The following is a 17,480-nucleotide window of genomic DNA, read 5'->3' as shown; positions in this document are numbered from 1 at the left end:
GTGTGGCAGACACAGAGTGACTATTCCGGAACGTGCCTACGTTACAGTAGATAGACACTGCAGGTATCTCAAGCCTACCTACATGCCAGAATTGCCCAAGCACTCTCGTGAGCTCCACACTTGCCTAGCACCATTTGCTCTCCAAACTGCATTCCCACCCCAATGCGCATATTAGCCCAACACATATTGTTCTGTGTTGTGTCTCTCTGGGAGGTATATATATATATTTATATATACACACAGAAAGAGAGAGAGCGGACTAACACACATACACATTAATGCAAATCATTTTCCTCTGCCTGACTCCCACCCTGCATCTTGCACCTCCTTCCCTTAATGTCCCTCCTCCTTACACCACTCTTGCCCTCCTTCCCACCACTCTTGCCCTCCTTCTCCTAATTTCCCTCCTCCTTACACCACTCTTGCCCTCCTTCCCCTAATTTCCCTCCTCCTTACACCACTCTTGCCCTCCTTCCCACCACTCTTTCCCTCCTTCCCCTAATTTCCCTCCTCCTTACACCACTCTTGCCCTCCTTCCCACCACTCTTGCCCTCCTTCCCCTAATTTCCCTCCTCCTTACACCACTCTTGCCCTCCTTCCCACCACTCTTGCCCTCCTTCTCCTAATTTCCCTCCTCCTTACACCACTCTTGCCCTCCTTCCCCTAATTTCCCTCCTCCTTACACCACTCTTGCCCTCCTTCCCACCACTCTTGCCCTCCTTCCTCTAATTTCCCCCCTCCTTACACCACTCTTGCCCTCCTTCCCCTAATTTCCCCCCTCCTTACACCACTCTTGCCCTCCTTCCCACCACTCTTGCCCTCCTTCCTCTAATTTCCCTCCTCCTTACACCACTCTTGCCCTCCTTCCCACCACTCTTGCCCTCCTTCCCCTAATTTCCCTCCTCCTTACACCACTCTTGCCCTCCTTCCCCTAATTTCCCTCCTCCTTACACCACTCTTGCCCTCCTTCCCCTAATTTCCCCCCTCCTTACACCACTCTTGCCCTCCTTCCCACCACTCTTGCCCTCCTTCCTCTAATTTCCCTCCTCCTTACACCACTCTTGCCCTCCTTCCCACCACTCTTGCCCTCCTTCCCCTAATTTCCCTCCTCCTTACACCACTCTTGCCCTCCTTCCCCTAATTTCCCCCCTCCTTACACCACTCTTGCCCTCCTTCCCACCACTCTTGCCCTCCTTCCTCTAATTTCCCTCCTCCTTACACCACTCTTGCCCTCCTTCCCCTAATTTCCCCCCTCCTTACACCACTCTTGCCCTCCTTCCCCTAATTTCCCCCCTCCTTACACCACTCTTGCCCTCCTTCCCCTAATTTCCCCCCTCCTTACACCACTCTTGCCCTCCTTCCCACCACTCTTGCCCTCCTTCCCCTAATTTCCCCCCTCCTTACACCACTCTTGCCCTCCTTCCCAGAAGACTGTGGTCGAGTGTCCCCAGGCGGCACACTATGCCACAGGCAAGGACCAGCGCTTTGTAACTACTACTGTGTTGCGACGGTGCAGTACACATGCATAGTAACATATAGCATAACATATAAGCCACACATGGCTCCTAATGGGATCGCCTGCAACATGCTGGTTATGTTGCTGCCTGTAATCACATTGATACACATGCCTTTTGTGTATAAAAGCTTTCACAGCTGCCAGGCTGTTTATTATGACATCATAACATTCCACGCTGGTGGTATTTTTCAGAGCTGCTTCTCTGATGCCCTTGCCTTGCCCCCGATATTAGAGGAATTCCAAACAAAGTGCTAATACTTATTTTAAAGAGCCCTCGGGGAGCCACACGCTCTCCCAAGTAAACCACAAACCCCAAAGGGCAGAGTAAATATTTTCTCAAATTCAGCTCTGTTTGTTTGGCTGGTTTCTCAGTGCATTTCATTTGGCCACCAAAGCACTCGCCCCTCAGATGTGTGTGTTGCTGTGTGTGTGCCATTTGGACCAGATCGTCCAAAAAACGCTTCCCCAATGGAAAAGGGCCAAGTTACAAAATACTGGTTCGTTTTATAGCATAAAATGTCGCCATTGGCCCTTCACTGCGGCCCAGGATAGTCCATGCAGCATCAAATGACAGACCCCGTGCGTGATGTTTCTGCGACCCGTTCCCGCACACTGCAGACATGTGCTCATCACACAAAGACAGGGGGAACCTTTCACGCCACCGGATGTCATCCGCCTGAAAATGAATGACTCACCAAGCACGAGACTGCAGTGATGATCAGACTGTTTACATAAACCAAATCAGGTGGACTATATGCCTAAGCGCTGTCACAGGCCCAGAAGCTCCTCTGACAGCATTCGCAGAAGACATAGACGGGTTTTAAGACCCTGTGGTCCAGTGAGTGCAGGAGGGCAGAGATAGTGCATTGATAAACCTGCACACTGAACTGAAATCAGAACCCCTTCACTCACAGGTGCTGCTGTATCATGCCTTGTCTGACTAAAGCTGGATTATTGCGGCAACTCAAGTGTGCTAGTGGCTGTGTTTCCATGCCAGTGTTTTTGTGGAGTGGGAGAACCGCGTTTCCTACTAGCAGTCACCTGACCCTAAGTGTGTGAGGATTTCCGTCTGTGATAAGGTATTGGTATTAGAGTATTTAATGAGCTCAGACCTGGCTTCTGGAAAGCGCTCTACAGGCCATCGGGGAGAGTGCACAGAGCGAGGGAAGCAGATCACAAGGGATCAATGCAAGGGAGCGGTGAGCTGGCAATGTGGAGGTGGGAGGTGGCCAATTGGTCAGCAAGGGATCTACAAGCAACCAGGGGATGACACAGAGCCGAGCGGATCACCCAGCCTCAGGTCAGGTGGGGAGTAGAAGGGATGTGGACCTAGCAAAGAAAGTGGAGAATGGGGCCTTCTTTCTCGCGGCTCCCAAGCTCTGGAATCAGCTACCAGTAGCATTAAGAATCCACAGTTCCCTGGTGGCATTTAAGAAAGACTTAAGAACCTTGTTATTTTCCTAAATTCAATCTTTGTCTCTCTTCATTCTCATGCCTTTGATATCTGACTGCACTCCCCATGTTTTTTTGTTTATTTGTATTACTCTACGCGCCCTAATGCCTCTGGGTCCATGGTGAGCATTACAAATAATATAAAGTAAAGGTGTTAGGGGCGGGGGAGCTATTCCTTGAAGATTAGGGTCCTGAGCTTCTTCCTGGTAAGGTGGATCCTTCCTGGTAAGGTAGATTAGCGAGGTAACCACAGTGCTCCATCTTGGAGCTGTGATCCAGATAAGAGCTGATGAACATCGCCTTAGGGAAGACTACTTTAAATGTGCATGCCCCTCGTGTATGGGAATGGCTGCGCGGCCTATCAGAGTGCTCAATACGAAGGGAATGTTAGCAGTTTGCAGCCATCTTACAAAATAGGTTAAAGGGGACGACGAAGGCAAAGGATCTGAATGGCACCTCTGATTAGCCTAGCCAAACAATGATGGTCTCTGGAGACTGTTGAGCCCACCCTACATAGCCCCAAATACCTGCTTTCCTCCAGCCAACACGCACATGCATTGCCCATTATTACGGCCTTGTCCCTGAACGCCTCATGTCAACGGGCAATGGACGCCTTTTGCCTTACGCTCTGTGCACGCAGCGCAGGATGAGCGCTCTTGCGCTCTGTGCACTCTGCGCAGGATGAGCGCTCTGATGAATGTTCAGATCCTCTAGCAATACAACACTTTACAATCAACTGCTAAAAAATAACAAGAGAAAAAACACAACCAGACGTGTGCCAATTTCACGCAAAAGCATAACCCATAAAACACAGCAAGCGTAACCCATAAAACACAGCAAGATAAAAAAATGACCTTAAAAACATGTATCCATATCCAATAAATTAAATAGTTGCATCGATTATAACATTGCCATTTTATTTGGTGAACATATCCTGCAAGACACCTTAAATGTACATATTCTACAGTGTGAACCAACACAACATGACATAACTCATGAGCACATTTACTGTGCAACAATGGCGGCTGGTGGATGGTCACTCCATGTGCAACATCCCTTAGGGACTACGTCCTGGAGCGGACTTGCGGGAGTACGTAACTGGCTTAAGGCCCAAATGCTCTCCACTACTTTCGGAAAAGTACCTGAACTGGGAGTATCCTGAACCTCCTTGTGATCTAATATGTTATTGGAACCACGCGCTATTGCTTTGCAGCAGGAGTCTGCAAACTGCGTCCCTCCAGATGTTTTGGACAACAGCTCCCATCATCCCTTACCATAAAAAATGCTGGCTGGGCAAATCAGCTGCGAGTTGTAGTCCAAAACATCTGGCTCACTGAACTGGTGCGAGCGCTACATACAACTAGTACAATGAAATAACTACTGTGCACATTGAGTGCAATTGCATTCTAGGGGGATGCAGTGTTGATGTTGCTAGAAGCAATTGTTCCTGGTGCAAAAGCCCTTCTTTGGCAGAAAGGATAGAGGTGAAAATGCAGCTACACATCTGGATTCGAACCTCTCCTGCACCTCTTTAATTCACCAATGATCAGTTTGTGTTCATCACGGTTATGCTTGTGTGAGCAAATTGACACAGGTGGAACTACAGTCCCAATTCCAATTCACAAAATTATCTGCACAACTTACAAATATCCGTAGAGTGAACGAATTGGGCGCCAATCCAGCATCACAAAATCTTGGGAGTCATTGCCAAATATTGCTCAGATTACACTGCCTGAACCTACCCGTCAAACCAATCAATCAATGCTCACATGGATGGGGCACCACCAAACTAAAGGTGGCCTCCGTACATATCGCTGAAAGATTTCAGAAGGGACTGGCCCGGATGGATGGATCCGTGTCACATTTTCCCGTCCTCACTTTTGCTTTAGGACTCGGTGATGCCAGGGTCCTCCGCAAGGTTTGTTCAAATGGATGGAAACAAGATGGCAGCTACCAGCATGCGTTGTCCCGTTAAATGGAATCCCAGGGCTGGAAGCTTAGCCTACCAGTGACATGGAGTAGTTTGGTCGTGAGGGCACCTTTATTAGTTGGGAACCCCCGAGCAGAAAACCCTAACTGCGCGAGACCTCGTTTCAGCAAGCATGCTCCTGGCAGCTTGTAACTGACCATGCCATCATCCACCATTCCTAGTCCTGGGGATAGGGGGGTGCCAGGCCACAGCTTATGTTGCCATTCCTCCTGCGCTTCTCCCCCTCTCCCACTCTTTGGTCAATGACGCACTTTTTATGCGGCGACCAGTCGGCAACCCGTGCCTGTATTGGAGCGGCTCATTTTGATAAACGCATTCAGGCCAATTTCTCGTGTGCTCTGCTCGTTGCATTGGCATCTTAAAAATGTGCAACGATGCTAGGAATTACAAGGATTCTCCAACTTGATTTGACCCAGCTGGACCATTTAAATTTAATGGGACCACAATTTCAGCCTTGCAAAAACTCCGAAAAAAAGCGAATCCCAGTAAAATACTAATCCAATTTGCTTCCAAATGTTACACATCATTTTCTCTTCGTGGATAACTTTGGGGTTTTCACGATCGTTGACTTAGGGAATGCTAAGTCGGCCTGCGTAATGAAAGTTTTATGCACGTGCAATTAATTTTAAGTGCGGGTAGGCTGGAGAATGCTGTGCCGGGGTTACTGCTTGGTCCATAGGCAGGGGAGCCCTGACTGTTCTGCCTTTGCTCGTCATTAGTTATTTGCAGATACCAAAATCTCCAAGTCACAGTGGCATGTAGATTTACGCGTGAACAGGCACTGGGATGCAGAGAGGCCGTTTTTCAAGTAGGCTGTTAACGAGTCTCTCTTAATATCTCTTAATGACTCACGATGACGAACTGACAGCGCCGAAACCCCAAATTCTCCACGTTTTCACATATCAGGATGGGAGCCTCCGGCAACGCATGCTTTCCCACACTGCCCCGTCTCTGTGAACCAGCAGTACGCCCCAAGACCACTGCAAAGGTGGCTGATGGCTACCAAAACATTTTTTGTTTTTGTTTTGGTGTTTAAGAAGCGCTAAATGCTGCCTTTCAGCTGCCTCTGAGCGCTTGAAGACTTTCTCATGCCGCTGTCCCGTAAAAAAAAAAAAGCACGGGTTTGCCAGCAGTATAAACGCAGGTCGATTCGCCAGTTTGGCGTGCCCAGTTCGGCGACGGGATGTTTCCGCGCGCCAGTACATGCATATGCTCTATGGCATATGGGTTCTCGGTGCTTTCTCACGTGCAGCAGCTTCTCGGTGCTATAACGCAAACTGCTCCTCCTTGGAGCTGCGGTCCTGAGATGTGCTCCTGCTCTGTGATAATGCTTCTTTGACATCAAAGTGCAGCCGCGCCGCCTCTCAGAACACACAGTCTGCCTCAAAGTAGCACGATGGCTATTTAAGTACACTGAACGTTTCAAGACCCCCCTCCTCCTTTGGAGCAAAAGGCAGTTTCTTGATAGTTGGGGGGAAACATTTGCAAAGTGCCGATTGCTTGGATGGGAGAAAAGCAATGAATACATGGTCCAGTGGCTTAGATCCATGCTGCTAGAAACGTAAAAGTAAAATACTGGCAGATCGGATTCCATGCACTAGCCTTTAGGACAAATGGAGCACTTTACAGGGTGGGGAATTTGATGTCCTCTCTCCGATCAAGCTGCTCTGTAATGCTGCTGCATGCGGCTGCCAGAGCAGGACATTTCGGTGCGGCCAGTTCGACGCAGGCTGCCGCGCCGAACCGGCTCCTGCGCCGAACCGGCTGCGCCAAATCAGCCCACGCCAAACCGGCAGCGCCGAAATGTTCTGCTCCGCCTGGACACCCCCTGACTCGGGCAGAGGTGGTTCTCAAGTGAGGGCAGTGCCTTGTGTCTGCACTTCCGGCGGCAGTACACTAGCTCTGCCAGTGTCCTTGGGGCCCAGATTAGCTCCATGAAACCACATCCGATGGCAGCAGTTTGCACCATATAAAGACTTGCAATATAACAGTGCCAAGGTCTCCTTGGAATCGACCCCATAAACCACCCTGCAGTTACCTATGTGCACCAAGAGGGGGAAAGCAGAGTAAACCTCGAAATACTTCAGAGATTGAGTGGAGCTCCTGGAAGGTCTGCTGTTCACAAGAAAAGCTGCAAGACTGAAGGGGGACACACTCTTCTGGGGGTGGGGAAAGGACACAAGTAAAACTCGGGAAGTATTAGGCCCCAGTCCAGGTACAACTGGGAATGTGTGAGTTAGGGACACTTTAGAAGGATCTGCACACTCAAGTTAGCCCTTGGTACGCTCCGCACAGTACCACGAAAGCACTATTTATTTATTTATTTATTGTGTCATAGGGTTTATTTAGGTTGAAATATGCACCTGTGACCAATATTCCACTGGTAGTTTCCCCACTTCGTCTTCCATCATCAGGCGGACAGGCTGGGTCTCTCTCAATGATGTCTCTTTGTTTAGTTCCTGCCCCCTACCCTTTAGTAGATTTTAAGAAAATAGGTGCCATTTGTCTTTTGTTGGATGCCTTGCCATTATTAGAGGGGCCATTATTATTACCAATATCTCCCACTTCCACATCCACCTGCGGATTCAAAGATCAAATAAACTTCATAGAGGTAATTAATTCTCGCCCCTTTCAGGTTTGTAGTTTTTTTTTCTTGTTTTCCCACTGTCTTATTCTTCCTTTCCCCCTCACCCCAACATGCTCTTGAATGGGGAAGTCTGAAATCATTACCGGGGAAGCAAGGACATCTTCACCTCCACGCTACAATACTGCCTATTTGGCAAATTCCTCCAGCGTTTCTTTCGAAGGAGGAGTATCCGGGTCGTCTTGGGCACGAGGATGATCCTCTTGGTTGATTTCCGCACCTAAATTACCAACTACCATAGAACCATTTAAGTTCTGCACACAAATATCCCAATTTACTTTGAATTTCGACCAGAACCGCTGAGTACAACTGAACCTCTTAATGTTATCATACACTTTCACCAGGGAGTTCAATACCAAGTTTAGAGCAGCCAAAGTAGGCGCATTGTCTTTGGCTGCCATTACTGGGAGGTGCGAGTATTCAGCTCCAGCAAGATGATCAGTATCTTTACAAGACCCAGGCACCTGGGTGGCAAAGAGGGTCGGACAGGGAGCCCAGCAATAGATTTCCCCATCTTCAACCATGTGAGGACCATGGTCACTGACCGCCGGGTTTTCATGCTCCTATCCAACACCTCCCTCCTGACCATTTCTGAGTCTCGGCAAATCCCATCTACGGGGACAAGAGGGAGCCCCAAAAAGTTCAGACCGCAGATCCCCAGTGCTTGACCTTTTTCCCCTTTGAAAGTAATCAGTAATTTTCTTTTTCATATTTGTAGAAGACAGCGTAAAATAATGGGTACCACAGATTGGCCAATACTCTCAAAACTACCGGGAGTACCAGGACCATGAATTAGCCGTCTGCGGCATGGTGAAATTTAGGGGTTCCTATAGCGGCAGATCTTAAAAGCACTATTTAAAATGATGAATTGCCCTATTCATTTGTACAAATTGACCTAATTGTAGCCATTTCATGGCCCAACGCTTCTAGATGAGGCATCACTGGGGGCCTTTAACTTCAGCCCACAGGTTGCGTCTGGACATGGTGTGATTCCCCCAGGACCCTGCGTGATGTTCCTCTGGTTCTTGGAGCATTGTAGCCGTGCTCTGTCTCCTGCTTGCAATTTAGTTTGCAGTGCACACAAATCAAAAGAAAATAAACATAAGCAGAAATGATAGGTTCTCATTGGAAAAGGGTAGCTCAAATAATCCTGCCTATGGATTTCACCCCCAAAACCAACTTCTGCTTAGCCTCCTATTCGTCACCGTTTTACCTGATTTTTAAGTTGGGAATCTGTCTGATTAGTTTGCAGAGCATTTGTTTGCATCAACAATATTGCTTTTAAAATTGACTGCCTTGTGTTAGTGCCAGGGGAGTTGCTAGGTCTGGAAAAGACCCGGGGCTAAGCTGATGTCGGTACTGTTGGGACTGGGGGCTAGCTAGTCTTTTGGCTGTAGCTCCTGAGATTCTATCCGGGGCTACAACCAAAAGATCAGGGGCTATAGCCCCCTTAGCCCCCCCTAGCAACGCCCCTGGTTAGTGCCTTATAAAAGTGTAGTGTTCCAGAATGTTTCTGCGCATGGCCTGGAACTACACGCTCCAGTCTATTCCCTAATATGTTAAAGTCACCCATTCAAATTAACTCAGTGGTTTGTGGTTTCCGACTATGGTCTGAAGGCCAAAACTGAATTTCTAAATTAATAGTTTTCATGAGCCTGCATTTCCTCTTGTGGCCACACCAGAGTGCTTATATGACAGACTTCAAGATAACCTCAGTGCCAATGACTTCCTGGACAGTTAGTTTCAGGTTTTGTCGTGTTTGGGAATGTAGTTGACATGATTTAAATAATTTACCATTGTAAATCTTTATTGTTTCCTTTCGAATAACTTTAAAATCTTAATGAATGTATGTATCACGGCTACCTGTCAACTATCACAGCAGGAGGTATCCTTTTAGGATTGGGGTCATCCTACTGTGGGTATGTCTTGGGCGACGTAAGCCTAGGCTATAATGACATCACTGACCCCAATGCCCTTGCCATAGGAAATGCCATTGAGGCTCTAGACCAGGGGTGCAAAACTGATTTTGACAGAGGGCCGAAAGTACCTTACATGAGGACTATAGTGGGCCGAAAAGTAAATGTGGGCGGGGCGGTAGGCGGGGCGTGGAAGGAGGCTTTTTAAACACCCAATTTGTATTAAACACATGGAAAAAGAATATGTTTTTGAGAGGTAACGATTTTTATTTGCATTTCAAACATACATTTTGTACTACACATTTTCCATTGTTATAATTTATTTCTATTTAGTTATTGGATCTCATCTGTTTAACTTATATATGTTTTATTGACCCTAGATTGGGCATTCCGTTATTTTGGACTGCTATAGTTTGCTGTTTGAGTTGCCCAAGAGGAGTATGGCCTTCGTTGAGTCAGGTTTCCTCAAAAAGCAAAGGATGTACATCTCCTAACTGTGCCTGTTTTAGATTTCTTATTGGGTTCACTCTTGGAGTGCAACACTATGCCCCATGGCTCCCACCCCCAACCAAACACTATGCCCCATGGCCCCCTCACCCGCAACCAAACACTATGCCCCATGGCACCCCCACCCCTCAACCAAACACTATGCCCCATGGCCCCCACCCCTCAACCAAACACTATGCCCCATGGCACCCCCACCCCTCAACCAAACACTATGCCCCATGGCCCCCACCCCTCAACCAAACACTATGCCCCATGGCACCCTCAACCCCAACCAAACACTATGCCCCATGGCACCCTCAACCAAAAACTATGCCCCATGGCACCCTCAACCCCAACCAAACACTATGCCCCATGGCACCCTCAACACCCAACCAAACACTATGCCCCATGGCCCCCTCAGCCCTCAACCAAACACTATGCCCCATGGCCCCCACCCCTCAACCAAACACTATGCCCCATGGCCCCCACCCCCAACCAAACACTATGCCCCATGGCTCCCTCAACACCCAACCAAACAAACACTATGCCCCATGGCCCCCACCCCCAACCAAACACTATGCCCTATGGCCCCCTCACCCCTCAACCAAACACTATGCCCTATGGCCCCCACCCCTCAACCAAACACTATGCCCCATGGCACCCCCCACCCCCAACCAAACGCCATGACAGTTGGAAAAGACACCTTTTTGGAGGTGTACCATTTTATTTGTATTTAAAACTTACATTTTCTACCATACATTTCCCCAAATCATACAGGATGAAACAGTGAACCAGACATAGTTGATCAGTGAGAAACATTGCAGCGTTTCTCAGCTGTCAGTTTGTGGATCTCGGGCTCCAGTGAGGTTGTTCCTACTCTCTGGATAGCATGGAGATGTTGGTCAGTTAGTCTTGTCCTTAGGCTGGATTTATGCAGTTTCATTTGTGAAAAAAACGTGCTCACAAATGTAAGTACTGCCAAACATAGATACCATCTTTAATGCTTCCCGTGACAGATTGGGGAATTGAGCAGTGTCCAGAGACTGATAGAAGACTAATAAAGGCATCTCTCTGTGCTTATTTTTGAGGGCACTACAGCACTGTAGTTCAAACAGTTCCAGTTGCAGTTCAGGTTGCACACTGTGAACATCAGCAGAGAAAGGGTCTGCAAAAAGTTTAAAAGAGGCTCGCTGGGATTTGAATTGTGAGAAACGATTCTCAAAACATTTTGCAGTTCCTTCAGGACCTTCACATGCCAATACCATCCTACATACTTGTCATGGGGGGAAACCTCTGCACATGCGGGGTAGTGTACCAGCATCCCTTTCTCCAATTGGGCTGTCAGAAGCCATAACTTTATTTCAAAGGTACAAAGTGCCTCAAACAGATCCGATACGAGATTTTGGCTTCCTTGCAACTTTAAATTTAAATCATTGAAATGGCCTGTCAGGTCAGTCAGAAAAGCAAAGTCAGCTAACCAGTCAATATCTTGCATGACAGAAGTGTCCATTCCCTTTTCATCAAGGAATGCTTTTATTTCGTGCCGCAAAGCAAAGAATCGCTTCAGCACATTGCCACGACTAAGCCATCGGACATCGGTGTGATATAGGACATCACCATAATCTGCCTTTACCTCTTCTAAAAACGCTTGAAACAATCGGTGATTTAAAGAGTGTGCACGGACAAAATTAACCGTTTTCACAACAAAGTCCATCACTTCAGTGAATTTCAAATGTTTTGCACATTATGCCTCCTGGTGGATGATGCAGTGATAATTTTTTTAATGGAAAGCCTTCTCGCCCAAGTGCCTTTTCAACCAGCCAATAAACCCATTTTTCTCCCCAACCATGGCTGGCGCCCCATCAGTCGTCGCGCCTACCAAAACATCCCATGGCAAATTTAAATCATCAATGACTTTTTGAAAGGCATTAAAAATGTCAGCACCAGTAGTCCTGCCATGGAAAGATACCAGGGAAGCCAGTTCCTGAAATACTTTGCATTGATTATCGACCCCTCAAATGAAAATTAAGAGTTGGGCTGTGTCACTTGCATCTGTGCTCTCATCAAGGGCAGCTAAAAAGAACTTGACATCCTTACACCGCATTTTCAGTTGGCTGTAACAATTGTCAGCCATATCTACAATACGCCGCTGGATACTCATACGTGAAAGGGGAACATTTGTAAAAGCATCTTTTTTTTCTTTACACACTGCCTCGCAAAATCTCCATCAGGCAGTCTTTAACGAAATCCCCATCTGTGAAAGGACGTGCTGACCTTGCAATAAGCTGTGCAACCTTATAACTCGCAAAGGTGGCACATTCAGATTCTTTTTTTTCTGGGCAAAAACACCCTGTTGCTTAGACAGCTGTGTTTTTAGCTCCACAGCTTTCTTAATTCTCGCTTCCCCCTGCAAATCCTTATATTGTGAATGTTTTGTTTCACAATGGCGGCGATATTATATTCCTTGGGGACTGCTATGCGTTCGAGACAAATGAGACACGAGTACACATTAGGTTTGGTCTTCTCAGTCCACTCATCCTTAAATTGACAGTGCTCCTGGTCAATCTTTTTTTTTTTTCTTTTTGTTAACTGCACTGAACATTGGCAGGGACATCTTTGGATAACGATACGAACTCCACTGTTATGCTCCTACTACGACGGTCCTAGTCTAGAGTATATACAAATTATATACTTTTTTCAGAATCCTAGAAGCGACAAAAGAACAAGATCAGATAAAGAACATAGCCTTGCCAGCATACCTTTTCATGCACTTATTGATGGATACTTTCAGGAATAGCGGGCTGCATAGCATATCAACCTGCTATGTTTGAGATTAAGGTGGAAATTGAGGACATTCTTTAAAAAAAAAATAACATTTCAAAGCACAAGCTGTTGCCAAATTATGAGCTTTTGAAAGGTATTATCACAGGATGACCTTTAGTGAACATACAAAGAAACTGATCTCAGTTTCTTCCTGGCCTGGGCAACTGGAGTACTACCAGTTTGAATATTGCAAGCCCTTTCCTTCCATAAAATCTGGATCAAATAACTCAAACTGTCCACTTGAATGTATGATTCGTAGTGTGCAGCAAGTGTCCTTTTGCAGTTAAGCTTGCCCTCAAAGAGCAATTACCTTCTCTAATCAATTTCATTGAGCATCTATCCCCCTGAACAATGCTTGATGGGGTTGTATAAAGGTAACAATTGCCCACACTCAATGGGTCTCAAACGCTTGATCGAGGTTTAGTTGCAAAATTACAGGAGCAGACATCATCCAGGACCATACTAGAAAAGGCTGCAGCCGGTTTTGAAAGCTTAAGGAATGTACAAATAGACCACACCCACTGCTGACCCTTGACACTCTGGCCCAACATCTCTAATGATATGCTATGATAGTTTATTTATATAGCGCCTATACACAATGTGTTTCAAAGTGCTTCTCGACAAGGAAGGGAACAAGGGAAAATACCAAACATTCTTACAGGCCATGAACAACAAGAATGCGAAATTAACTATCGTACTTGGCCTAGCGACACAGATAGGAAGGAAATGGGAACAGACAGGCGACTACCGTCCTAGGCCTAACAACATTTCTGGTAGAGCCGGAGAATTACACAAGGTGAGGGAGATGGGAGGAGAAAGGAGGGAGAGGAACAAAACAAGCTATTACAGATCTACGTGGTGATGCCGATTTGGGTTTGGCCTTGGATTTATACACTGGGTGCAGTTGCTATACATCAGGCCAGTGGCCAGGGTTCGCACTGGCAAACACATTTCACCTTGATACGGGGCACCAGGCAAGGCTGCCCGTTGTCTCTGATGTTATTCATCCTGGCACCCTCCACCCCCCAACTCCGGACCCCCCCACCCCCCAAATCAGCACACACAAACCAGCACCCATACAGACCCGAACCCACCAGCCCCCCAACTCCAAACCCCCCACCCCCCAACTCAGCACACACAAACATGCACCCATACAGACCTGAACCCCCCCAACTCAGCACACTCTTAAACAAGCACCCATACAGAACCAAACCCCCCACCCCCAACTCAGCACACACACAAACATGCACCCATACACACCCGAACCCCCACCCCCCCAACTCCGAACCCCCACCACCCAAATCAGCACACACAAACCTGCACCCATACAGACCCGAACCCCAACCCCCCAACTCCAAACCCCCACCCCCCAACTCAGCACACACACAAACATGCACCCATACACACCCGAACCCCCCACCCCCCAAATCAGCACACTCTCAAGCATGCACCCATACAGACCCGAACCCCCCGCGCCAACAATTGAGCACACACACAAACATGCACCCATACAGACCCGAACCCCCCACCCCCCAACTGAGCACACTCTCAAACAAGCACCCATACAGACCCAAACCCCCCACCTCGCAACTCAGCACACACACAAACATGCACCCATGCAGACCCGAAACCCCCACCCCCCCAACTCAGCACACACACTCTCAAGCATGCACCGATAGAGACCCGTACCCCCCCCACCCTCCAAATCAGCACACTCTCAAACATGCACCCATACAGACCCGAACCCCCACCCCCCAAATCAGCACACTCTCAAACATGCACCCATACAGACCCGAACCCCCACCCCCCAAATCAGCACACTCTCAAACATGCACCCATACAGACCAAAACCCCCCTCCCCCCAAATCAGCATACAAACTAGCAAGCATGCACACATACAGACCCTGTATCTCAACATACACCACACTTACACACCAAAACAAACATTCATGCACACCCGACACCCCCACCCCTGCATCTCAACATACACACAAAAAACATTCAAATCCAAACATTCATGCACACCCGACACCCCCCCACCCCTGCATCTCAACATACACACAAAAAACATTCAAATCCAAACATCTATACACATCCGACACCGCCCCCACCCCCGCATCTCAACATACACACAAAAAACATTAAAATCCAAACATTCATACACATCCGACACCCCCCCGCATCTCAACATACACACACAAACATACAGCAAAACAGACCCGACACACAAACACAAACATACCACTTACCGGAGATGTGCTGGAAGGCAGGTAAGCTGGAAGTCGTGGAATCGTACTACGGTTGGCGTGGTCCAAGGCTGAAATGCCTTCCGGCATCAAGCCTTATGGACCACGCCAGCCGTAGTGCTGGCACTCCATTGGTGCAGCACACACGCACTATGTGGCTCATAGGAGCGACGTGGTGCGTGTGTGCTGAGTCAATGATGGCCAGTGGTTTGTCTGGCCCGGAAGACAACAAAGACTTTCCTAATGGAGGGCGGCCGATGCTGCTTGCGGGCCGCCCTCCATTAGGAAAGTCTTTGTGCCTCGCGGGCCGGACAAAAGAGCATGGCGGGCTGTATGTTGTGCACCCATGCTCTAGACTTCACTCAAGTTATCATCAGCCCTACCCATGACAAGGGCCGAACTCTAGACTAGCTGGCAGACCTCAACTGCAACATTGTGATGGCGGCTAATGTGCCTTTCCCTTATTCAGATCACAATTTCATATCTTTTAATATTCCGAACTGCAACCAAGCACCTGCCCTGCCAAAGCCCTTGCCTACCACCTTAGCAAGAAACTCCCGGAACATCACTCCATGCCATATTTTGCCCTTGTTGAAGGTACTCACTCCCTACCAAGACACCCCCAGTGATCCATCTATGATGGTGGATACCTGCAATCTAGCCATACTAAGCGCCATCGATACTGTGGCACCTATGGGAAGACGTAAGGCCAAACCAATAGCCCACATGGTTCACCCCTGACCTCAAAGTACTCCAGTCTAATAAACAGACGGCAGAAACCTCATGGAGAAATAACCTGACAGCTTCGAACAAAGTACACTTCACCACCATTTCCAAAGACTACAAGCAGGCCATACACCAAGCCAAAAGCTACACATACAACACCTGAATTGACAAAGCCAACTTCTGCACCAGAGAGCTCTTTTCCATATTAAGGGAACTAGAATCTCCAGCTGCCCCTCCCCCAACAACTGCACCAAACAGGGCATTTGGTGTGCAAACATAGAAAATGCTTTACTTGAAAAAATATCATCCCTACAAAAAAAGATCTGATAAATTGTTTATTTATTATGCGCTTATACGCAAGTGTTTCTTGCTAAAGAAAAGAACATTGACCACACCAGTTATCTCAACTGACCCGAAACCTCCACCCACCCAACATCCACTCTTTCGACTTCAAGCCTTTCTCAGAAATTGATGTAATCAAAATCATTAACGGCCTCAAGCCATCTAGATGCCAAGGGGACATCTGCCCTGCCACAGTCTTCAAAGACTGTGCGGAAGCACTTGCACCATTCATATCACTGCTCATCAATTCTTCTCTTGCTCCGGTCCAGCTGATCTAAAAGATGCGTGGGTCCTACACCTACTATAAAAACTCACATAGACCCCAATATCCCTGCTTACTAACGCCCTATCACCAATGTCCCATTTCACCTCAAAACCTTGGACCGAGCTGCATATTTACAGATCCAGCCACACCTTGTGAAAACGAAGAGAAAATATCGAGGCGGAGTACCCCAAAAGGAAATACACCGAACACGGGTTACAAAGGAACATACAAAGATCTTTATTTCATACTGAACAGTTTCAAAGGACAAAAGTAACAGATAGCTATCGGCCCTCAGTACAACACAACGAACTCCAGCGTGGTTCGATGTGCTCAGTGAGTGGGACTGTACATTAGAATAGTCACACCTTTTATACCTTTGAAAACATGTTGTCCAGCCCCACTGTGGGTTAATATTCATTAATACATTACGGTTCTAAGGTTCCTGCCGAGGTCACGCATCTATACGCTTAGGGTTTACTTTTAATACATTTGCCAACAAGCCTAAACGATACCAGTGTATTTTAGGATTTCTCATAGAGCCTTCCCAAATATTAATACAATGTAGTTTAAACAAGTGTTCTCAGTTCAGTATTTGGATACATTGTTCGTAACATATGCTTGCGGATTAGCTTCATTGGCACAAGTAATCCTTTATACACAGGTCAACGAAGGACAAGGTCTCAGTTCATGACCCTAACAAGTGGCCTGCAGGCAAGTTACACATTAGTTTATACATAGAGGTCAAGACGGCCATGTTACTTTTTCTGAGTGACACTGTCCACCATTTTAGCTCACAGGGTGACTTTGCAGAGAGAACCTAAATATGGCGGATTGACCTAAAATGGCGGCTTACGTTCATTCTAAGGTCGGGACCTTGCAACACGGATTTCTTCGCAAGTGACTTACAGGCAGCTTGGCGTAGGCCAATATACATATATTTATTACAATAGGAGGCACAATATAATTTCCCGTTTGAAAAACCCTCCTTTTGGCCTATGCCAAGTGCTAAACTACTTCTGATCTATTCGCAAACAACTCCATGTATCATCGTCCATGCATCCTGATCACTGTCGG

The 17,480-nt window shown here is 47.4% G+C and overlaps 1 protein-coding gene across 2 annotated transcripts in view; it reads right to left on the bottom strand.

Annotated features, from left to right (window-relative positions):
- Positions 1-17,480, bottom strand: part of FBXL7 (F-box and leucine rich repeat protein 7) — a 994,658-nt gene that overhangs the window by 244,485 nt on the left and 732,693 nt on the right. The window lies entirely within an intron of this gene.

The sequence above is a fragment of the Ambystoma mexicanum genome, chromosome 5q (assembly GCF_040938575.1).
Source record: "Ambystoma mexicanum isolate Mex_15411 chromosome 5q, UKY_AmexF1_1, whole genome shotgun sequence".
Lineage (NCBI taxonomy): Eukaryota > Metazoa > Chordata > Amphibia > Caudata > Ambystomatidae > Ambystoma > Ambystoma mexicanum.
Note: the sequence above shows the minus strand (reverse complement) of the source record. Positions and strands in the feature narration are given on the sequence as shown.